At 34.1% G+C, this 25,840-nt stretch overlaps 1 protein-coding gene across 3 annotated transcripts in view; it reads left to right on the top strand.

Annotated features, from left to right (window-relative positions):
- LOC113514522 (neuroligin-4, X-linked-like) overlaps positions 1-25,840 on the top strand; it is a 103,755-nt gene that overhangs the window by 48,096 nt on the left and 29,819 nt on the right. The window lies entirely within an intron of this gene.

Below are 25,840 nucleotides of genomic sequence, written 5' to 3'. Positions count from 1 at the left end.
TATTATATAAATGTATTTTAAAATATTGTGTATGAAATTACCGATACGGTTTATTTCTAAGTTGACCCCATATTGATTTTGTCATGATTATACATATTTGTCATGATTGTAGGTTTTTTTTTTTGATCAATCAAGATTTTGACTCATTAGAAGAATATTGTTTCAAAGTAGAACTTTTGTTAGGATTCTCCTAATGCGAAACAATTTCAAATTAAAAATGTCTATCTATTTGTTATAAACTAGTTCCGATCGGAACTTTCGCCCACTCCATATCAAACCGACAACTCACTGAATAGTTTTGTTAGTTAATTTAATCTCAAGTCTTGTCCAAACTGTTACAAATAGCCCTTTATTATAATGTTCAACAGAAATAATTAAGATGGCAACTTTGTAATTTAATTGTTGCAGCACCCAAATATTGGGATCTGGTGCATTATACTTTTTGACAATAATAAGACGTTACCTTGGCTGAAAAGGGTTCTTTAGAGTTTTAGGCATGTTCTATTTTTAAATTTTTGGATACATGTAGAGTGTAATAGTTTTACTGTAATAGATTTGAGAATTCATATTAACTTCAGACTCTTACAAAATAATCTAACTGAAACCATAAAAGCTTTGATAACATGTCTTGGACATATAGAATAAATAATAACCCAAACGATAGCGAATCTACATGCGCAGATTGTGGCGTAGGTGGAATATATAAAATATACACGCCAAAGCATTGCTGTTCTAAAGATGCTAAGTAAACCAAATAAAAACAAAACATAACTGGTCAATAAGCAAGAAGACATCAAATAGTAAATGAATGATAGACGGAATGCAGAATGAATGAAATAAAGGAAAACGAACGGAAAGGAATAAAAGAATACAGTGCCAAATAAATGAAAATAGAAAAACAACCTGGAATTTGATATCCGGGGATAAGCGCTCGTAAGGGAGCCAATTATAAAAAAAAAAAAAAACATTACTTGGATAGAATCCATCTAAACACTTACAAAGATTTACTTCTAGTTACGAAATCTTAAAAGCCTAGGCAAATTGCAAGTCATGAAATAACAAATCGGACTATATTCAAGTATTTTGAATACTCGTATGATGATTGATCGCTAGATAAATCTTGAATAGTATTTATCATTTCTGGTACCTTACTTTTCAAAGGAGATCACTGAATAAGCGTTTATTTATATATCAATAACATAAAAGACTGTATTTTTGATTAATGTGTTTAGAATTGAGATGCTTAAAAATAATATCTTTTTAGATATAGTACAAATGGGAACTTCCCAACTGTTTTTCTTTTTTATATTAACCGATCTTTTTGTCAAAACTGAACTAATTTTGGTAAATCTTTTTACAATCAATATACTTTGCTTCAGTACATCCTTAAAAATTTTGCGGCTATCGAAACTGTTGTTTTCCTTTGCGGAGCATAATTCTGTGTAAATACGTAATTTCGGGTCTTTGAAATACTACGTTATTTATCAATGAGGTTTGTTCATATAAGTAAGGAGATAATTGTATAATAATAATACAAATGGTTGTTTTTTGCTGAGCAAAATCTATGTTTCGCTGTTTAGTAAGACAAGTCGGTAAAAATAGTTTCTTTTTAATTTTCCTAAATCCAAGGACTTAATCTAGTACTTTATTAGAGGCGCTGTAGGGCCATAAAGAGCATAACACTAGGCCCGTAATCTTGGGCATTAGGACGGAGATGTTCAAGACTCAGGTCTCCACAACTATCCTCCATTCTTCACATTTACATATTAATCTATTAAATCCACCAAAACGAGTCCATTGTCTTTGACCCAACCGTTGCGGGTTGGAGAGAATTGTCTTCAAACGACTTGCGGTTGGTACTGTACTATTTCATAAGGAATATAGTGAGGAGATGGAAAACTTAAAGATCAGATGATAAATACGAGTACACCTTGACCTTTTCAAGTTGGATCACTTTATCTTGACTGCGAACAAATCCCTTAGAATTGGACTTGTAAGTACAATTAGTTAAAATCATTTATATCTCGATTTTGATTTAGTTCTGTTTGATTAAGTAAATCTATTCGACTTGAAAGTCAAACTTAACTAGCATTTATCTTCTTTGTGATTAAGCAAGTTCATTAATATTTTCAAACGCCGTTAAAAATTTATATTTAAATAAGTATCCATCTTCAGTATCCAATATTTTCTAATTTTATGAATTATACTTGCCGTGTGATCCCGGCATGGAATAGGTCACCCTTTCCTTTCCTGTGGGTGTCGTAAGAGGCGACTAAGAAAGAAAGACTGGGCCCCTCTTAAAATATCTCCAAAGCCTAATTGCGGTTGCCAATCTGCATGCCAAGCGTAGCAATTACAGGCAAAATCCCCCAAGGGGAAGGCTTATGTTCAGCAGTGGACAGTTAAGGGCTGATATAATTATATAAGTTACAAAATAGTTTTAGATATTTTTTAAAGACACCAAAGTGTTTTGTTTTTAATTATCTATTACTATTCAATTTATGTAGTTAATATTCACATATATTTGCTAATTAGATACACAAATATACCTTGGCAGAGAGTTGAGTCTACGCATTGCAGATAGGGGCCATGATCGCCGTTCTGGTTCGTATCTGGCTCAAAGGACATCTCTGGCAATCCAACGCGGAAATGCCGCAAGTGTCATGGGGTCCTTTGAGTTGGGTACGGTTTATGAATTGGACTTAATTTTTTTTTTGTTATTCTATGAAACAATTTTAAATTATCTATAATGTATGCAAATATTATATGAAAATGTTTATTCCTTGGCAGTAATAATATATTTTGCAAAATTCCACCTATGAAGAATTTAGATCACAACTTATTAACTAAACGAATATTGAAACGAAAAATTTTACTTTCCAAGACGTTTATCCAACATATTGTGTAGTGTTAGCATTGAAACATTCGAAACAGATGGAATGGTTGAACGCATGATTGCGCAGTGCTTGTATTATTCAGCGAATGGTGAGGCTGGTATCAGGAGCTGCTAAATAATTCTACTCCAGACGTACGCATGACATGCCCAATATCACATTACATGCGTTATAAAGGCAAGCGAGGTAAGTTGCCTCAGGCAACCGATATACAATATGAGATGATGTGATTTTATAAGACATTTATTTGTTGATACCAAACTAGATTCAGTTCGTGACTTCGTTTTCGTTGGTTTTGATTGAAGATATCATGTTCCGTTTGATAACTAAGATATGATTATAACCTATAATGGAGTAGCCAGAGGCATTTGAGAACTGGTGCGGAGTGAGCCTACTACCAACACTTGGATAAATTTGTTTTGTTGTTAATGTTTTTCATCTTTAGAGTGTTGGTAACACACAAAGCTTATGATGTCGCTAGCTGTTTCCGACGGCGTTGCCCGCTTCTAACTATAAAGTTCCCGTACATAATTCCCTTAGAAACTTTTCATGAATCCAATCTTATATCGTATTGCATTATATACTTAAATGATAATTACGTACCTAATACGAGTATATTCGTAAAGTTTCAGCCAATTCAACTGATAGGTTATTTTATAAAATTTTAAATGTAATTCTTAATTTACGAGTATTTATGAACCGATTGAAATAAAACAAACACTAGATGTTAAGTAGAACAAACCGCAACGCATTAGTGAAAACCGCGTTTAAATCGGTTGAGCCGTTTCTGGTATTAGAAGAAAATTCTAAAAATCATTGTTTTGGGTTCTGTTTTTTTTTATACAACTTAGAATGGCAAACAAGCTGATGGCCCACCTGATGGAACAGCAGTAACCGTCACTTATAGACATGAGCAGTACGATAGTCATAACAGAGTATACTGTTTTGCTCATGATACCCCCATGCGTTGCTATTCCTGAGGACTCAGGTGTTATTTCTCTGTACCCAGTAAATTCACGCTATATCCCACCCTTCAAACCGAAACACAGCCATGCTTCACGGTTGAAACACGAATGGGACAGAGGTATCCAAGCAATCGACTTTTGTACAAACTCTCCCAAAATATTCCCTATTGCGTTTATAAAGCCATTGTATTAGTTTTTCTTATATATCTTCCATGTACAGACCATGTGATCAGTTACGATTTTATTATATGTAAATATATAAATGAGAGATAATATATTCATTTTAATACAGTTCAGAAAATAATTTTATTCCGGTATCCATTTTATATGTCCATAAAGCCAGACAAAGTACTAGGAGAGTAGAATCACGCAGTAGGTGTTAACATTATGTGGTTTCATTAGGTTTTCAGGCTGGGAAATAAACCTGTTTGGTCCCTTCGCACACCCAGTGGTTTTATGTACCTATTTAAAGTAAAATTATATTATGAAGACAACATTTTTATGTTTCCATTAATATGTTTATATGCATATTCATTAGTGACAATTTTTGCTTTGTGATGAATACTCGTGTTTTTAAGCGACTTCTAAAAAGAGGATGATTGGTTTTTTTTTTAGATTTTTTAGCCTCCCCGTATCAGTCGTTAACTGTTCACTGGTGAACATAGTCCTCCTGGTGGGAAGGTTTTGTCAGTAGTTGCCACGTTTGGCAGGCGGTTTGGCAACTGCAGTTAGGCTTTAGTGATATTTTAAGAGGGACGCTGCCCATCCCTCGACCATTTAATTTCCTTAATCGCCTCTTATGACACTCACGAAAAAAGAAAGGGTAGCCTATTCTACAGCGGGACCATACAGCGAACACAGTTTTTTCTTATAATTAATTCTTTTGGCAAAGGATAGGCTTTATTTTCGTGTTTTTGTTTTTTTTATAAAAGGTGGCATACAAGTATACAGCCCGTCTGATGGTGAACGGTCACTGTAGCCTATGGACGCCTGCAATACTATAAGTGTTACGTCCGCATTGCCGACTCTGAAAAAAACTTTAATAAACCTTTTTTGTATCCGTATTGTAGGTCTCATGTTAATTCTGTGATGGATAAAGCCTGATTTCTTTTTATAGTTAAATTTATGTATTTTTTAATTTATGTAAATTTATATATATATATATATATATATATATATATATATATATATATATATATATATATATATATATATATATATATATATATATATATATATATATATATATATATATATATATATATATTATATTCAAATATTTTAAGTTCTATTACCCTACAATTTTCAGACTACTGTTTTTCAAATGTTGTGTAGAAAATCTAGCCAGCTACAACTTCACCATAAATACAAAAAATCCGTGTAGGTAGCACACCGAGCTAATGGCTCGAAGACTGACAAATTGCTATGAAGAGAGGACTCTTGAGTAGTGTAATTAAGACGGGAAGAAAAGTTCTTATCCGGGCAAACGCCAATCTACAGGAAAGATCGTAAGAGACCGCATATTAATGGTTTCGTTCAATCTAAACGCTTTTTAAATGACATGCTAATTGTAAAGTGAGTTATAGTCAAGTGAGATCTCTAGCATCTGTGTTTAAAATTAACCTTTTTACATACGATGACATTTGTAGTTTTTTTTATAAAAAAGAAAAATTTATAAACAATTGAAAAAGAACAAAATACATAATATACTTCAGGTCAACAGACGGCAATTTTATTTAAAATTAATATAATATAAATAATAATATATAATAACAAGAACCAGCACATTTTATAAACAATCTGTGTTGATGATATTTTAGAAATCTTTATATATAATAAAATAATTTGGAATTCAAAAAATTGCATATTTTTATTTATTAATATGTAAATTAATGTACACGAAACATTAAATCGAATAATGGTTTTTGAATTCTTGTCTGTTTATGTATTTACAGTTCACATAAAGACGGCTGGAGCGATTATAATGTAATTTTTATAGTATATTGATCCCAATATAGGTCAACATTATAGGCAATAGAAAGTTCTAATAATTAATCCTTAGAATTATGAAAATAAATTGATATTAGCACAAATGATTTATGAAAATGCTTTACAAACCAAATGAAATTGTGGGCATAACTTTTTCGAAATGAACTATCTGCTGATTTTCACCATCGTACAACCATAAACTAAAATTTCATCCCAACCATCTGGACAAGTGGCGGTCCTTCACCGTGCGTTTTTCAAGGCACTTTTTCCCACACACAACCACTCTTTGGAATCAACTTCTAGCAGCAGTATTTCCGAACCGATACGACAACATAACCTTCAAGAAAAGAGCATATTCCTTTTTAAAAGGCCGGCAGCACACCTGCAATGCCGTAGGTGTTGTGGGTGACCATGGGCGGCGGTAGTCACTTACCATCAGGTGAGCCGCATGCTCGTTTGCCCCCTGTGTTGTAAAAAAAAATCTGCGTGAGTCAATAAATTAAACATTTAAAACTATCTTATAACCGTAAGTAAATTAATGATAATGGGGCTATAACTCATTTAATAACGATGCGAATTCTCCATTCTCCTGTTTAAATGTATAACTGACTTGTTTTCGGGATCTATAGAATTTATCGTATTTCTGTCATATTGTTTACGTCGTAATTGAAGTTGCAATTTCTTTTTTTGAAATTATAAACATACACTTGCACTTTTAGAATTTCAATTGGAAATTTTAAACTCGACCATGTTATTGTAACTCCGCGCTCTCAGTTCGCAACACGCCACCGCTGAAGTAATGAGTTCCTCAAACGGTTACTGTTTCGACGAAATTTCATACATTTGCGTGAATTATAAATTTCGCAATTTGTGCTTTTATTGCTCTTATATTCTGTGCAAGTGCGAGTGTCGTGACTTAGTGGTGTAATATTGTGACTTATTGACCTAGAAGGTCGTGAGTTCGAATCTGACTGACATAAAAGAGTGTTACATTACACAGACAGTTAGATACGACGGATAAATGAAAAAGTTGGCGTTGTGTCGTATCAAGAGGTGAAGAGACACGCTGAATATCATAGTGAGTGGCAAGAGCTCCACCGACAAGAGCGCAGCTCTTACATAGAGAGACAAAAGAGTATATGAAAAAACATCGGTGGCAATAGATAACAATTAACGGATGCGAACGTAAATTCTTATCATTATTGCTATAAAAATGTATCTAATTAGCATTTTTTTTTAAACAATTTAAAATTGCAAACAGGCTGACGGCCCACCTGATGGAAAGCGGTAACCGTCGCCTATAGACACGAGCAGTGTCATGGACATAACAGAGTATACTGTTTCCCCATGATACCCCCCATGCGTTGCCATTCCTGAGGACTCAGGTGTTATTCCTCTGTACGAGGTTTGTCCGGAAAGTACGTATAAAAGTTTTTTAAAAATTTTATTTTACAATTATTCAGGTAAATCAAATCCCCTTCAAAGTACTCCCCCTGTGACATAATGCACTTGTGCCAACGCCGTTTTGTGAGAAGGCTCCTTGAAAGTCCTCTGGTTGTAGGTTTCTCAGCTGCCCCGTCGTAGCTTTTTTTATCTCATTTATGTCCCCCAAATGCCGCCCCCGAAGTACCAATTTGGTTTTTGGGAACAAGAAGAAGTCACACGGGGCCAAATCCGGCGAATAGGGGGGTGTTCGGTCACCGTAATGGAATTTTTACTCAAAAACTCACGGAACGATCTTGGCGCAAATTTTTTTCATTTGAAGTTCGTTTCTTAGAATTTCGTGGACCACGGTTTTGCCCAAATTAAGCTCTTCAGCCACCTGTCTGACCGTTAAACGACGGTCCCCATTAACACAAGTTCGAATTCTTTCCACGTTTTCGTCGGAATGTGAAGTGGAAGGACGTCCTGAACGTGGGTCATCTTGAACGCTTTCTCGGCCCTCTCTGAATCTTTTTAGCCACTTGTGGACGGTTGGTTCCTTCACAGCATCATCCCCATAAACTGTTCTGAGATCGGCAAAAATTTCACGCCCATTCTTGCCGAGTTTCGAGAGAAACTTGATTACGACGCGCTGCTCTTCAACGGAAGCGGGCTCCATGCCGACGGGGTTTCGTTAAGAGGTAACTTCACAGATGGCGTGACAAGCCAGTTATCAGACCAGAACTGAAGCATTGTTAGGGACATAAGGAAGGGTTCCTGCGCTTACATGGCCTCCCCACTCCTCTTTCTCGCATTCCAGAACACTTTTATACGAACTTTCCGTACCTTGTAAATTCACTGCCATATCCTACCCTTCAAATCGAAACACAGTCATGCAAACACAACTGCTTTACGGTTGAAACACGAATGGGACAGCATAACTATAATTAGCATGTATTGAGAAATCCTTGCGGCACTTTGACGCTGATATTCCGTAAAGAATACTCTGCACCATTACTGTCCACTGCTGTACATAAACCTCCCCCATAAGGGGGTTTTGCCAGTAGTTGGCACGCTTGGTAGGCGAATTGAAACCGTAGTCAGGCTTTAGAGATGTTTTAAAAGGGACGCTGCTGCCCATCCCTCGCCCTCCTTTAGTCGACGATTACGACACCCACGGGAGAGGAAGGGGTGGCCTATTCCATACCGAGATCACACGGCAAGCATATTGCTCTATGCAAATGTTATTATCATAATTAAAATCTTTAATTAGCATATGCAAATATAATATTGGCATATTATATGCAAACTATCAATATCTGGTATTCTGGCTATACAAGTAGTATATTGCTTCGAAGATAGCGAGGCGTATTGGAAAACTTTCAGGTAGTGAATATTTATTGCAAGAAGCAAAGTGAAACTCTGTCGTGTTCTCTAAAATGACTTTCCAGGCGTAAAAAAAACAAAAATTCCACCAAGACTGTGCCGGAGAGGCTATAATTGGGTTCTGATTAGAATGTTTTATAGCGTGAACTTGACCTCAAATTTCTGTGAATTCATTCAACTTTTGACATTTCGGACAAGTACTCATGTCTCGAGAGAGAAAGTTTTTTTTTAATAATATGTTGTCACACAACTATGTTTACAAGTGTTCATGAGCGATGGTAGCTACTTCCTATCAGGTGAATAGTTAATTTGTTTGCTTCATTAATAACAATAAAAAATATTTCACTAAGAAAATTAAGGTTAAGGAAAAGAGATAAATTATAAGAATTATTGAGGTTAGAAGGGAATAAATGTTGGGACACTTGATACGACACGACGAACTTATGAACATTATAATAGAAGGTAAAATAGAAAGAAGGAAGGGAACAGGGAGAGCGAGGCATAGTTACAATAGGCAGATCAAGGAAGGAATTGGTGTCATGTCGTATCAAGTGGTGAAGAGACTCGCATAAAATCGTAGTAAAAGAACTCTACCGACAAGAGCGCAGTTTTTAAATAGAATAGATAGATAGAAGAAAATTTATTCAGTGGTTAAATATAGTTTTTAATCTATAATCATTTTATATTTTGGTATCTTTATTAAAACTATCAATTCTAGATTTTTCAGTACATAGTTTTTCTTAAGGATCAAACTGTTAAACTACACTTATAACTGGACTTGTGTATATTATTTTTTAAAGATTTAGTTCAATTCTATTTCACTATGGAACCATAAAAAAAAAACTTACAAACAGTAATACGTACAACTGTCGGGGAAACTTTTACTTACTGTCCATTAAGTAACATAGTTGAGAACTCCTTTCTGGAGTACATTCTCTTTATTCCATTACAACAGAGTCTAATAATTACATTATCAGAGACATAAGAGGATCTCGAAGATAATGAGTGTCATTCCTTATTCAATTCAATTACTGGACGGAGGCAACAAGAAAGAACATCAAATAGTACAACGTATAATAACGGCCAAGAGATACATTGATTAGTGGGCTCCATTCGCTCGCGGCTGTTTCACCGATTGTGGTATTAAAAGCCCTTCTCGATTTATCGCAGTCGAACGCGTAAGCAATCAGGGCTTTTGTATCGACACAATTCTCTGTTAATTGGAAACGGCGCCCGGGGCTGCGTGGGTAGGAGCGGAGACGAGACGAGGTAGCCCTCCCTTTAATTGGTACGAAGACATCTGTAAAAATCCAACAAAACATTGCGAGTTGGACCGAGCAATCGGAACTGATCGATGGTGTTTTATGGAATGCTTTTCAAGTCGATTATTTTTATGGTTTACGAAGTTGAAGGTCAGTCGTCAGGGTACTTGTAGCATAGACTTTTATTTTCTGTAGAGCAGTTGCGGTACTTTTAGTCCCTCGTGTACGATGAGCGATGCAATTTTAAGGACTTGTAAAGACTAGGGTACTCCTTTGGGATTCACCAAACGGAGACTGTGAAAAGGTCTGTGTTGATGTTTCAGTGGCATCCGTGATTCGGTCTCCGCTTCTACTTGCTTTTTTTATTGTTTATATTTTAATTTTACGAGTAAAATAGTGTAACAAGTATTTCATGAAGTGCAGCTTGTTTGCCATTTAATGTTGTATTTAAAATCATACTATTTGTTTATCCAATATTTAAAAAGTAAAATTGTACACAAAAATCTGTTGCATGTTCTCAGAATATGGCAGTGGATTTTCCTCCTGAGATAGTTGCTTGTTTACACGAAGCCTAAATATTTTATTTTAGTTTATAAAGGGTATCTCTTAAAGATTATATCTCGTCTGTGTTGGCTCTTTGGCACAAATTATATTAGACTGTTTTTTTTAAAGTTATTACTAAATTCTTTTTATTAATTATCGTATTCATTATATTGTTATATAATATATTACTGTTACAAAGTCTTTAACGGTTTATATTTTTTTTTTTTTTATTTTTTTTATACGACCTAGAATGGAAGCTGACGGCCCACTTGATGGACAGTGGTAACCGTCGCCTATACACATGAGCAGTACCATGGACATAACAGAGTATCCCCCCATGCGTTGCCATTCCTGAGGACTCAGGTATTATTCCTCTGTACCCTGAAAATTCACGCCATATCCCACCCTTCAAACCGAAATACAGCCATACAAACACAACTGCTTCACGGTAGAAACACGAATGAGACAGAGGTACTCAAGCAATCGACTTTTATACAAAGTCTCCCCTTATTCTTTTTATTGTTGATTTTCTATGCCCACTATTTCCAACGTATTTCATGGTCCTTTAATAAAATATTATTCACTTATTGTATACGTAAACGAATACTTTAAATAAATTCCCGGGAAAATAAATGTTATATTAATTTTATATCACAAAAAAAGCTATTATACAAAGGTATAAACCGGTTTACCTTAACGATACCCTTTCAGGCTCATCTATAAAATGTATTTAATAACAATCCCTGGAACATATTTTATGTTGTAATAAATAAGTTTCGTGCAAGTAGGGAAGGTTTAACGATACAAAATTAATGTGTATTTGTAAATTTATTCGGGAGATTACTCATTTTTACTTAGTATTAATAAGATTATCGTTAATTAAAGAAAGGAAAAAACAGTCTTATTGAATATTTTTTTAATGCATCTAAGAATGGCAAACAAGCTGACGGCCCACCCGATGGAAAGTGGTAACCATCGCCTATAGATATGAGCAGTACCATGGACATAGCAGAGTATACTGTTTCGCCCATGATACCCTCTATTCCTGAGGACTCAGGTGTTATTCCTCTGTACCGTGTAAATTCACTGCCATATCCCACCCTTCAAACCGAAACACAGCCATGCAAACACAACTGCTTCACGGTAGAAACACGAATGGAACAGAGGTGCCCAAGCCAACGATTTTTGTACAAAGTTTCCCTCTGATAACTGAATTTCAAGGTTTTTACAGTATTATGTGTAATGAAAAAAATTCTGAGCACTATTGTTTTGAACTTAGTAACATGTGCATGCCATGAAGTAAAAAAAAAATCTTAAAAAAGATTTCTACTAACATAATTAAATATTCTATATAGATAAATCAGAAGGAGACGTCCTATCAAAAGTTGTTCACTTGGGTACTTCAGTCCCATACGTTTCTGTAGTGAAGCAGTTTGTGTCTACAAAGCATGTTTCGGTTTGAAGGGTGGAATATGGACGTAAAATTACAGGGTACAGAGGGATAACATCTTAGTCCTGGGGGGAAAGGGATTGTTAGTAATGGAGACTGAGAATCCTATTGCTAGCAATATACTCAACCAGGTCGACCTCTTCGCGGTTCTCCCTGGAAACTATCATGATTAATTCCCGATGAATTCATCATGATAGACTAACTGGCCTGTTTTCATTCTCATCTATCACCCTTCACTGGTGCTCCGCCAGCGTATCCCGTTAGCGCAGGCGGGGTTACCATACCATTTTCACCCATCAAAAAAAAAATCTTAATCCTCATGAGCGATACAGTATACTCTGTTATGTTCATAGTACGGTTCATGTTTATAAGCGATGATTACCACTTTCCATCAGGTGGGCCGTCAGCTTGTTTGCCATTCCAAGTTGCGTAAAAAAGACTATCCTTACAAGGGTATTTTCCTCAATACGCCCTAAATGACATGACATAATGTCGAGTCAACGTTACTAAAAGCATGTCGCAGCGTCCGACAGTCATGACATTAATGACCTTGTTATTCTCAATTATATTACTTTGAAATAAAGTTTATTTTACAATGACATTATTAGGGTTGGCTCCATTCCTTTTTACCTTTAGGATATCAAGTCGTGACAGAAATAAAAGTAAATTATTTAAATTTATAATAATATTAATTTATGTTTTCTACAAAAAATATTACTTTAATTATGGCAAAACAAGTTTTTTTTTTTTCTTAAAAACTAAACCACTAAACCGATTTTGTTTAAATTTTTATAGGACCAATCTAAATATATCTTTTCGGATTCTATCTGTAAATATATTATTTATTGCTGCATGTTTCACTTCTAAATAAAATATCTTCAAGCACTAAATCGATTGACCTAGTCATTAATAGCTTGAGCTTTCTAAATCCAAATATGAATTTCATCAAAGCTTCACAGAAATAGTAAACGTAAAAAGAGAAATATAAAAGTAGCTCTTAACTAATCTTCTCACAAACATTCCAAATCAATCGACACATTTGTGAATTGAAGTGTAAATCAAGTTAGTGAAGCGATATCTCTGAAAAAGTTATATTGTGATATAACAAACCGTGTCTCGATTTCAGTTTCGCATGAAGTGTTAGGCTTTAATCAAGATTAAAGAAGAGACCTTAGACTAGAGGGAGACTGTACAAAAGTCGATTGTTTAGGTACCTCTGTCCCATTCGTGTTTCTGTCGTGAAGCAGTTGTGTTTGCATGACTGTGTTTCGATTGAAAGGATGGGATATGGCGTGAATTTACTGGGTACAGAGGAATAACACCTGAGTCTTCAGGAATGGCAACGTGTTTCGGTTTGATAGGTGACGGACCACGTAACCGTCAGCTTGTTTTCATTCTAAGTTGTATGAAAGAAAAGAAGATTTTGATGAACCTAATATATGTATTATTAAAATTCGCATTAAATTTTTTTTAAACGGAAAACTGGAGCACCTAAATAATACTCATATTGCGTTTCTATTTTAATTAGAAAGTAAAATAACAATAGAAATATAAATAGAATCTAATAAAGAATTAACAATACCCATTATTATAGAGATTTTAAATAGATATTTCGAGTTGGCTAAAAGCTATCTTTTCAATACAAACTTTCAATAGTAATAATCGACGCACTTTCCTTTGATGCTTTGTATTCTCTTGGGATATATGTGAGTGTATGAGTGAAAGGCCTCGATAATGGTTCTGTTCCAAGATATAAACCCTAGATATTTACAACGGTCCTTTAGGCATTTCTAAATTATCTTAATTCCATTAAGTTTAATCAAGAATACATTTAGACTCTAAAATTTATTTATACTTAATATAAAGTTATCTTTTCAGTTACTGGATTTTATTAATATTCTTAGAATATGACAGATATTTAATGTCACGTCTATAGTACTGATAAAAAGAAGATTTTTACCAAAGCGAGACTTTGTACAAAAGTCGTTTGCTTGGGTACCTCTGACCCCTTCTTGTTTCAACCGTAAAGCAGTTGTGTTTGCATGGCTTGTGTTTCGGTTTGAAGGGTGGGATATGGCGTGATATGACAGGGTACAGAGGAATAACACCTGAGTTTTCAAGAATGGCAACGCATGGGGGGTATCATGGGCGAAACAGTATACTCTGTTATGTCCATGGTACTGCTCATGTCTATAGGTGACGGTTACCACTTTTCATCAAGTGGTACGTCAGCTTGTTTGCCATTTTAAGTTGTATAAAAAAAAATATTAAAAATAAAATACTTTGATTAAATGATTAAGACACTGATAAGTGAGAGGACCAAAAAGTATTTGAAATCGAAATGTAAATTCGTTGTATTTAACAAGCAAAATTATACGTACAAATTACTCGGCAGTGTTATGTAAATTAATATACTAGTTCGAAGCTTATACACAATGGCTGAGGGTCAAAATCGGTCATTGCGGGTACTGCTCATAATAGAAATAACAAGTTCAAATCCCTTTGAAGTTAATTGGTATAAAATACTTCTACGTCCTGATAATAATAATTCTCTGCTTTTAAATATTTGAAATTTGTCAAGTAAAAAGGAATATTTTCAATTGAAAAAATACTGGAATGAATACATACTTCCGTAAAGACTGAAAATTTACTAGCAAAAACAAAAACTAAAAACAATCTTAAGATTACAAACGCAATAGAATATATAATATAATAACAAACCTATTACAATTGTAATAAATGTTCTCTATATAAAGATGACGACAAGATGAAATAACAGCTCAGGTTTAGTTCTTAGAAGCAAGAAGAGCAAATTGCAATGAATCAATCCAATGGAAGATAAATAAAATTAAGATTTAAACAAAAAAAAAAATTCAAAACCATTTTATATTTTGATCTAAAAATTAAACCACTAAATTAATTTTGATAAAATTTCCTAATCTATCTATTGCCGTTCAGATAAAAAATAAAGAATTTTCCAAATCGGTTTACATCTGATGGAGTTATGAGGTAACAAACATTAATAAAAACATACAACCGAATTGAAAAACTGTTTTTTGAAGTCGGTTGATAAGTAGAAGTTGATTTAAAACCCTTTTCTTTTCATAAAAGTCTTTTGTTTGACTACTCTATTTACCTCAGTTTCTTGCCCTTTTATTATATTTCAATATACTCTAGAATTATTTAGGTCTAGTAACTGAAATAGTATGCAAACGTAACAATTTTAATCAAAATGGTGTGTGGCTATCAAGATTTCATTTGTCACTTCAATTATAATACACGAATACCTCGTGACGTTGCTTACCAGATTAAGGCATTACGTGCGCATAAAAGCACGAAGGATGTGTCAATCATTTTAATAAATGTATACGTGAATTCATAAAATTCTGAAAGTTAGCCTAGACTTTCATCCAGGTGTATAAGAAACATTACCAAAGTCTTATCAGATTTTGAAAATAGTAACACAAGAAGAAGGATTTGATTCTATACATTTCTGGGCCAATAACCTAAATACCTTTATAAATACAAAAGTAGTGTGATATAGTAATAAAAAAAGAGATTTCAGAAGGCATGTATTCTTGATGAGAGCAATAATACAAGTGTAAATAGTAAAACAAAAGATAAATATTATTCTATTTTAGAAAAGGTATATATGGATAAAAATAAACTGCCAGATATTCTCATTGGAGATCTAACAGATATTGATAGAAATACGGTAGCAATACTTCATTGAAAATTATCATACTAAAGTTGCAGATGTAATAAGCGAATATTATATCATCGTTGCTGAGACAATGCTACCAATCATTTATCACATCAATACTATCATCGCACTCTTCATTATCACTTATAGATTGCTCATCATCATCATCTCAGCCATTATATGTCCACAGCTGAACATAGGCCTGCCCCATAGACTGCCATAAGGAATAGCCCTGAGCCACCTGCATCCACTAATTCCCTAACTAACTAAATGCATTTGATGTCATCACTCCAACTAGTGGAGGATCGTCCTAAACTGCGTTTGCCTGTATGAAGTCGATTGTATATATTACAGATTGTGAAATATTAAAAACATCGGTTACTTATATCCGATTCATGTTGTTATCGTGATAATACCAAGTTCACTACCATTATATCCGCCCTCAATCTTTTGATGTACGAGGTTTGTCCGGAAAGTACGTATAAAAGTTTTTTAAAAATTTTATTTTACAATTATTCAGGTAAATCAATTTTATCCCCTTCAAAGTACTCCCCCTGTGACATAATGCACTTGTGCCAACGCCGTTTCCACTGTGAGAAGGCTCCTTGAAAGTCCTCTGGTTGTAGGTTTCTCAGCTGCCCCGTCGTAGCTTTTTTTATCTCATTTATGTCCCCCAAATGCCGCCCCCGAAGTACCAATTTGGTTTTTGGGAACAAGAAGAAGTCACACGGGGCCAAATCCGGCGAATAGGGGGGGGTGTTCGGTCACCGTAATGGAATTTTTACTCAAAAACTCACGGAACGATCTTGGCGCAAATTTTTTTCATTTGAAGTTCGTTTCTTAGAATTTCGTGGACCACGGTTTTGCCCAAATTAAGCTCTTCAGCCACCTGTCTGACCGTTAAACGACGGTCCCCATTAACACAAGTTCGAATTCTTTCCACGTTTTCGTCGGAATGTGAAGTGGAAGGACGTCCTGAACGTGGGTCATCTTGAACGCTTTCTCGGCCCTCTCTGAATCTTTTTAGCCACTTGTGGACGGTTGGTTCCTTCACAGCATCATCCCCATAAACTGTTCTGAGATCGGCAAAAATTTCACGGCCATTCTTGCCGAGTTTCGAGAGAAACTTGATTACGACGCGCTGCTCTTCAACGGAAGCGGGCTCCATGCCGACGGGGTTTCGTTAAGAGGTAACTTCACAGATGGCGTGACAAGCCAGTTCGCACCGCACGGCGGTCAGACCAGAACTGAAGCATTGTTAGGGACATAAGGAAGGGGTCCTGCGCTTACCTGGCCTCCCCACTCCTCTTTCTCGCATTCCAGAACACTTTTATACGAACTTTCCGACAGACCTCGTATACTGATCGGTTCCGGTTGCACATAACTTACGGGTAATTTAGCTTCAACAGAATATCAATTTTGCCGGCATACCTTTGTCGGTAACGCCCTAATCCGACTCGTCGGACCTTTTTACGCGGAAATACTGAGAGCAAGTAATAAAGAAATATGTTTATTTTAAGCGACTTCCAAAAGATTCTCAATCCAACTGAGATTCTTGTGATTAATTTACTTAAGTTTGATTTTTGGGTTAATAATTTCTTTTGCAGCAATTGTTAGAATTTGCTTCATTGTTTAGTTTCATTTTAAATTGTATGTTGATTGAAGTTTTCTTTGTGAAGTTAAATATTTTCGATGTAATTTGGAGTAAGATAATTTTTCTCTAGACGAGTGTGGTATTTAGTTATGTAAACAGAAAAATAGACAGAATGATAATAACGATAACAGACAGATGGACGAAAATGTTAAGAATCATTGTTTATATTATTATGTTTTGGCTTTAATTACTCCTATAAAAATCCCTGGTATAATTTTTTCTCTAAATATCTCCAATATATAGACTTCGTTTAATTAAAATTGTATTATTTTTATATATATACGTTTTAAATAGAGACAGCCTTGATCGACCATCCAGACCGGTGTTAATGAGGGAGTTTCAGAGTACGGATCAGGTGTTCTCTTCAACTAACACGGAGTAAGAATTTCAAAAAGGTTATGATATGTTACGTTAGAATTTAAATCATTTTCCTTGTATCCTTATTATGAATAACGTAGTATATTATTATTATAGTCCCATAATTTAGTACATTATAATAGTGAATTTACAAAAGGATCCTTTATACAAACCTTGCCTTTGTCGTTTAATATAATAAGCTCAATACTGTACCGAGAGCAAAGATTGTACTAATGTCTCTATTATATGAGTATTAAGTATGGCCATATGATCCCGGTATAGAATAGGCCACCCCTTTCTTTCTTGTGGGTGTCGTTAGAGACGATTAAGGCGAGGGATGGACAGCAGCGTCCCTTTTAAAACATCTCTAAAGCCTAACTGCAGTTGCCAATCCGCCTGCCAAATAGGCAACTACTGGCAGAATATCCTAAAAGGAAGCTTATGTACAGCAGTGGACAATTTATTTTTATATAAATATACATTTGCATTATTAAAGTTAAATTTTGATATAGTATATTAATAATTAAATTTATTACATTTTACATAGTATTCATTCTAAAAATAATATGATTAGGTGATTAAATTTATTGCTTTCGTATTACTGTCAATGATTTTAAAACAATTAACTTGCGCATTAACGTCTGACAGGCACCGACAGTATCCGACCGAGTGCAAAATTAATTACCTAGTTTAATTTCATCTTCGAGCCGAGTTTCAAAGTTTGACATAAATTATCCTTCACGAAAGTACGTCTTCGTTAGAAATACCCCGCCGTTTCTGGCGAGGTTTTTGGGGTCACGCACGAGATCGCGACTTCCATGTTTCATATTTTATCAACAACGGCGGAATTTAATTCGACTAGTTTAGGTTTAATTCTCAACACGATAATATCATTGATTTATTTTTATAAGTAGCTACAAATATTTCTTTTGTATTATCAGGTTTATTTATAGGTATTTATAGGTACTTTTTGGAATATTAGCATTTTTTAAACTTTTGAAATTCCCAGCTGATTTAAGGCTAAACTTTAATTCGCGTGGCAACTAAAATTATATAATTTCCTTCCTGATTTATTCAGTTGGTTTTGTCTTCCAGATTTTTTAATAAGCTAGTTATTAATTCTGAAAATACCTGAACATGCTGTAAATTATTTTTACTGTTAAATTGTTTTTTGTAATTCAATGTCGTTTTAATTTTATATTTTTTAAATGACTTCAAGAAGAAGAAACTTGTCATTAAGTTCGTTACCTCGTAACTCCGTCAGTTTATAACTGATTTGAAGGATTCTTTTTTATCTATTAACAGATTGGCCATATATAATACTACAATAATAATATAATTACATTTCTATTTTGTCAAAGGTTGACTAGGAGAGAATGCTATATATGTTTTGTAATATCGACCACATTACAAAAGATATTTAATCAAAATTATATTTGGCATAAATAATAAATAAATAAAATAGAAGTTTTACCTAAATCGGTAGAGTAGTTAAAAATAACTTGTTGTTAGTTGTAGCAACTAAAGTTGATATTTTTTATCCAACTTTTTTAATTATTATTGTTAATATTTGTACTGATATATCATTTACAAACAAGTATTTTAGATTATTTATAATAGCAGGTATTATAATCTCATGTTTTTATTTTGTGAATAAATTCTAGTTCCAACAAATCTTTTTTTTAGTTAATTTTGAATTCAATACTCAATTTTATAATTTTTCTAATCAATAGATCGAAAATATCAAAGTGAGCACGCCCGAAGATTTCTAGTATAGAGCAAACCGTCAAACTTTACCTCCTTATGCCTTGGGGTTAAGAATCTCCGTCTTAATAGAAAACCCTTTATCAAACTTTGACAGGCTCGAGTTTCAAATTATTTCCTGACGGTGGCGTCGCTGGAAATCGTCTGAATAGACCCTGCAACAATAAACACGTATACCGGGCCGTCTGCGAGGCAATTTTAAATTGGCGGACAAAGTTTTTAATGAAACTAACCGGTTTCAAATTGTTACGACGCACTGCTAACTGGATCTAGGTATAATTGGGTCGGGCTGCTTAATTTTGCCCGTGGACTTGCTTAATCATGTATGTTTTGTGAAATATTAAGTAATGAACGCACAGACCTTTAATGTCAGGTTGTTTATATAATACTAGGTTTTGCCCGCGCCGTCGTCCGCGTAACCGGAATTACTTCACTGATCCGAGTAAAAAGTAACCTCTGCCCTTTACCTCAATCCCATATAGTGTATATGAAATTTTATATTGATCGGTTAAGCAGTTAAGACTAACTAAGAAAACAACATACATACACTCAGTTATACATTTATAATTTGTTAATGATTAAATAAAGAATGTATTGGGCGACACAGCAAACTCTGTTGTCCATGGTTACTGTTCATATATATAAGCGATGGTTGCTACATTCTATCAGGTGGACCGTCAGTTGGCTTGTCATTCTAAGTTATGTAAAAAAATTACGCTTTATTAGATTACATCTATAGCTTGGATTCATCTTTTCAATGATATAACATACATACTTTAAATGCTACTAGAACGTTATAAGTGACAGTTGGAAATAACAACAGTATCTATTAGTAGAGCAAGCATAGCATTGGCATAAGCGAGATAAGATAATTTAAGATAGTGTTCCACAAAAAAATCTACTTAAGTTACAGAAAAACTAATTTAGATTAACTACTCAACTGATTTTAATTTTAATCTGCAAGTATATATCCTTTTAGATGAAAAAAGAGATCGAGTTACAAGATAACAAACATAAAAAGAAATACAATCGAATAGAGAACCTTCTTCGCCTATTATTAAAGTCGGTTTAAAAGTAAATAGACAAAAGAAAACACCAACAAAAAATTTAGTACCTTCTCCTTTTTTTGAAGTCGTTCGAAAATATGGAATCAAGAAAGATAAAGAATACTAAGAAGATAACTATGTTCATAATCAAATGGAATATGAGACCGATACAGAAATCTTGGTGAATGCAAAAAGAATTCTAACAATACATTTACATTCGACAAAGGTATCGTATGACATACAAAAAAAAAATGCGGGCGAATTAAGAATTTCGTTCTTTTTGAACCCGCTTAATAAGTTGCCGACGTAGCAAATAACGGCTCGAACAATTTGCATCACGTCTCGTCTCTTGTGTGCCGTTGTCAGTTAGGAATAAATTACGATTATTATTATTTGCAACAACTTTTTTAGCTTTTGAAGTTACTTAAAAACATGCTGTGTCACTTCCAAATAATGGCGAAAAACTGGAATGATTATTATAATCTCTTTGAATAAAAGTTAATGAAAAGATAACCAAGTTTTGTTGACAAATGGAAAACAATCAATTAATCGATTTTTGATTTGTAATTCTTCACTTTCTTCTTTTACATCAGCATATTGTCTTATTAATAGACGTGTAGGTCCCGGCATAGAATAGGCTACCCTTTCCTTTCCTGTGGGTGTCGTAAGAGGCGACTAAGGGAGCTTACAGTGAAGGGATGAGCAGCAGCGACTCTCTTAAAAGACTAAAAGCTAAACTGCGCTTGTCAACCCGCCTACCAAGCGTGGAACTACTGGTAAAATTCCTTTTAAGAGGGAGAATATGATCATATGTATGATCATGATATTAAGTACATAAATCGGATTATTCGTTTATATTCTCATAAGGTTCTAATGAAACAGGCTTTAGTTAGTCTTAATTAGATGTTTAATTTTTAATAAACTCCGAGGAGTTAATTAATACACTATGCAGTCCTTTAAGGGATTACACCATCAACATCTTAATGGGAGTAGTGAGACAGGAATAAATAGCATCATTTGTCCATGGGATTACTGTGATAAAGTAGACTCACTGGTCTCGTCATGGGACAATTCAATGGGATTGACTTGACATTTCGCTTCTTGTTTAGACAACATTAATAATTAAGTCGAAGATGTCATGTCTTACATTAGCGACTGTCCATAAGGAATAAGTAGTCAATGAGAATAGTTACTTTGTAAATGACTTTGGTAAAAGGCCCCTGAGATTAGCCGAATTGTGTACAATCAACTATGGGGCTATGGCATGCTGGTTTTTAGCTCAAAACTCGCACATTCGATGTACTATTCGCTATGTTAAAAATGAACTTATTGAGATAGATTCCATCCAAGTTTCAAAGGTTGATTCCAAAACACAATTCACTAAACTTTATCCCCTAATGAACTGGTAGAATGGAGAGCTACTTTAGCACAATTTATGGACAACCCCGTGATCTCTGTGATAACGGTAGTAAAATAGTATAGTTTTGGAACGTAATTTAACTCAAACCTTCCGTATTTATAGCCATAGTTAGAGTGATGCACAGGCAACTTTAAATATTCTAACTTTAGTGGGAGATTCTTTGTTTATTATTTTGTTGTATCTACTTAATATTTATGTTTGACTTTATTTTTTGCAACAGAAGGGATAAGGCCGATGTTTTTTTGTAATAGAGTATTTTCAGTATCAAAAAGTGAAATTGGTATAAGAGTCTTGTTTTTTTTTTTTAAATAGGTGTAATATTTTTCGTTATTATACTATTCACGATATCCATGTTTAAAGATTTTTATTTCTTTAATTCTTGTTATATCAATTTATAACTGTTAATCTTAATCCATATCTGTTTTTTTTATTTTGATAAATATAAGAAAAATGAAGAAGATGACTTTTTTATGTTTGTGAGATTAATTTTATATTTTTTTTTTCTATACTATTGTGAATGCTAACAAGGATATGGCTCGTCTGGTAGTAATCAAGATTACTGTAGTTTGTGTATACCTGTAATACTAAGGATGTCACGCGCACGTTGCTAACCCTTAAGAAACCTTTATACACCCTTTTTGAGAACCCCATGCTGTAGTCTCTAGGAAAAACTTCGGCAGGAACATCATTCTACGATCTGAGTGTTCGCGGAAAGAAGCTCCTTTGAAACCGCACTGTGCATAACCATTTTGATTCTAGTATGTGAGGATAGATTCCTCACATCCTAGAACCAGGATTATCATGGTGTAAAATGGCTATAGTGTGCATGTTAAAGAGTTCTTCAGAACGTGTTATACAGATGATTTGTTAGTTCAAATTAGAGAACAAAATTCATACACACATCTAAGCTTATCTACTGTATAAATTATTAAATCATTAATTCTGTAGCCTTCGTGCAAAGGCTTTTATTTATTATCCAATGCAGTGCAAATGTCACAGATATCCATTCCACGTGTTGTTTGTTCTCCGTCATCAGCCGGGGCCTGTGTTTAACTTCCATTAATAACGCCTAATGACTCATATAACAAAGGATTTTCCATCACAAGATTGTTTAGGTTTTATAACGAAATTCCTTTCCAACAAAAGATAAATAACAAGAAAATTAAAAGTTAGATAACGTCTTGTGTATAGTTTTAATATAAAGCTTTGTGTTAAAATTGACACGAATAAATACGTAAACGTTTTTGTAGACAGCGATAGATTAGATTAATTTTCGAATTGAAAGCCGAGGAAAAAGTATCTAAAATTGTGAAATTGCAAAATTGTTTTGAAAGTTTATAAAGATATTTAATTTTATAAAAAATTTTCATCCAAATCGATGAAAAAAATATAAGAAAAAAAAAAGGAAAAGACAAAAGCGATTTATATAAACATACACCAAGAAACAATAAAAAGAATAAATAAATAGTTTTGTCATTTTGATGTAACTGCATTATCTACTCTACAAGAAGGTAGACAATAATAATAGGTAATATCAAAATTATAAACAGCGAATCTGAATTTCTTGGTATGTAATATTAAGGATTATAGTGAAGGAAATGTCACTGACGGCTTGGTGACCGGTCTCAAAATCCTTTATCCTTCCGTCACTCCTTCCCCTTGCAAACATACGTAAGTACAATATGTAATGGAATGGATATAACCATCCGGAACCAACAATAGTATTCATGGAAATAAACAACTTTATCCAAAGGTCGCTATCTGTATCTCTGTTCAAGTCAGCCCCTCTAGACATGTGACAAACGATTTTGTCGCTAAATACGAGTACGTTTGTGTTAGCGTACGCATGACAGAGAACAATGGCGAATATTGTTCTCTCGTTCTATTTCATGTATAAGGTAATCAAAACGTAACTCTAGTATGATTGACGTTTATCTATTAAGGCAGGTTCCATACAGTATAGAGTAAAAGAAAGTAGTGTCAAAGGCTTCTATGTTTCTATCTTAATCTCTAATCGTCTAATCCTATTAAATGGATTTTTAGTGACTTCGTCTAAGATATTTGTATTGTTTAGTCAGTTAAATTGGTTTTTTAAATATCTACGTCAAAAGATATTACGGATAAATTAGGAAGTTGACTGATAATCAACTTTAAAATAACAGTACTTCTAATTTTATTACGTGTACAATATTTTTTTCGTTAAACAGCTTCATAAGCTATAAAACAGAAATAAATTCTCGCGTGTATTTTAAGGAATACGATGATAAAGCAGAAAAGAGCTTACATAAATGATGATGACTAGCGACTTGTGAACGCAATCCCGCTGTATTGGATAGGTACACGATCACTAACCGGGAGGAATTGTTTTCGTCGACATATAATGAGCTCTCAAAGGCTTTTTTACATACTACAATTTAGAAACCGTTTACAATTTATAGTATCTGTAACATTTAAAAGAAGTTCTTCAACATTTTACATATATCTTTGAAATAAGGTTATCGATGTAAAATATAAAACAAGTAGGATCTTTAATATTGGATTAGATCCGCCTTTTATACAAGATCCTCATTTAGCCAATTATTATATAAATAATATTCCGTTAATGTTAGGACGAAATAAAATTCGAAAATATTAATAAGAAATAAAACAAAAGTACAGACGACGAATTATGGCAACGCTGAGGTTTCATCTATTATTACATAATTTTTTCCTGAGTCGGCTTTGTGAATAATAATGTAGGCCGGATTAAACTCAGAGAGCCGCGACGTCTCGCCACCGCGACTGTTTGATCGCAAATAATAATATTTTATTCGCGCTCCCATGAAATGGCTTTTCTTTGATTAGATTCCCAATACTTTTCTTATAGCTTCCGATTCCGATCTGGTCCACTATCAATAGTTATGCAAGTTTTTTGCCTATCTCGTCCATTTGCACAAATAGTTCCATATTTTACGCTGTATTTTTCTGTTCTACCCGAAAATTTAAATTGCAGATAGTCTTTCTATCTCAAAGTCATTTTTGAAGCAGTTGATTTTGAGAGTCGGGTTTGATAGGCAAAGTAAGGTTATAGAGCTGATCCATTCGTATGTAGATTGAAACACTCGGGAAGATGGTTCGGTCGTCGTGGCATATCTTTAGAGCTAGTTCCCGATGTAATACCGTAATGATATGGGTACGGTTGCGTACCTGCGGCGATGTAGCATACGATCGCGATCTGATACCCTTCTAAGTGCGTATCTATTCAAACCAAACTCCCAACAAATATTGGCCTATGTTGATATTTCATGTTATACTAAATTGCAAATATGTACTCCAATTAATTGACTGCCTACGTAACGTTAAATAAATATTTCAATAATGACGCATAATCATATTTCTCGTGTAAACAAATTAACGAACAAATATAATCAGAAATATCATCGCAGGCGGGACGTAATTATTCCGTTTTGAATTCACGCTAATTTGAATATATGCTTGACGAAATAATGGTAATTTGATAGAGATAAGATTATAATGAAGTGAAAAACAGTGTTAGTAAAGTTTTTATGACTAAAATTTAAGAATGAAGCTTTAGGTGACTGATAAAACGAAGACAACTCGTCGAGGACATTTCGTTATCAAGGATTCACGCACTCGTGGCTTAACCAATCCGGTATAATTTCGCAAAGTTGTTCCGACAACACATTCAAACACGTAACTCCTGTTTCCGCATCTTATCATTTTGGAGCGACCCTCCAAACAATAGCTGTACTGAAACATTGTCATCCGTTAACTGTGAGATCACAAGATTGTTTAACGTCGGTCCAAAATCATAAAAGAATACATCATTGTGATTATCAAGCTAATAGCATACAACTACAGTTCTAAATGTAGATATTGCATCTGTTCTGGCCAATCTTAAATGACAGGATCTTACAAATGTAATGTATAATACATTCGGGAAGTCCTCGTGCCGTGCGGTCGGGACCTTCGAGTCCCATTCAGA

This window comes from Galleria mellonella, unplaced genomic scaffold (genome assembly GCF_026898425.1).
Source record: "Galleria mellonella isolate WM207_F2 unplaced genomic scaffold, CSIRO_AGI_GalMel_v1 utg654, whole genome shotgun sequence".
Taxonomy (NCBI): Eukaryota; Metazoa; Arthropoda; class Insecta; order Lepidoptera; family Pyralidae; genus Galleria; species Galleria mellonella.
The sequence above is the reverse complement of the archived record's forward strand: the minus strand, read 5'-3'. Positions and strand labels throughout refer to the sequence as shown.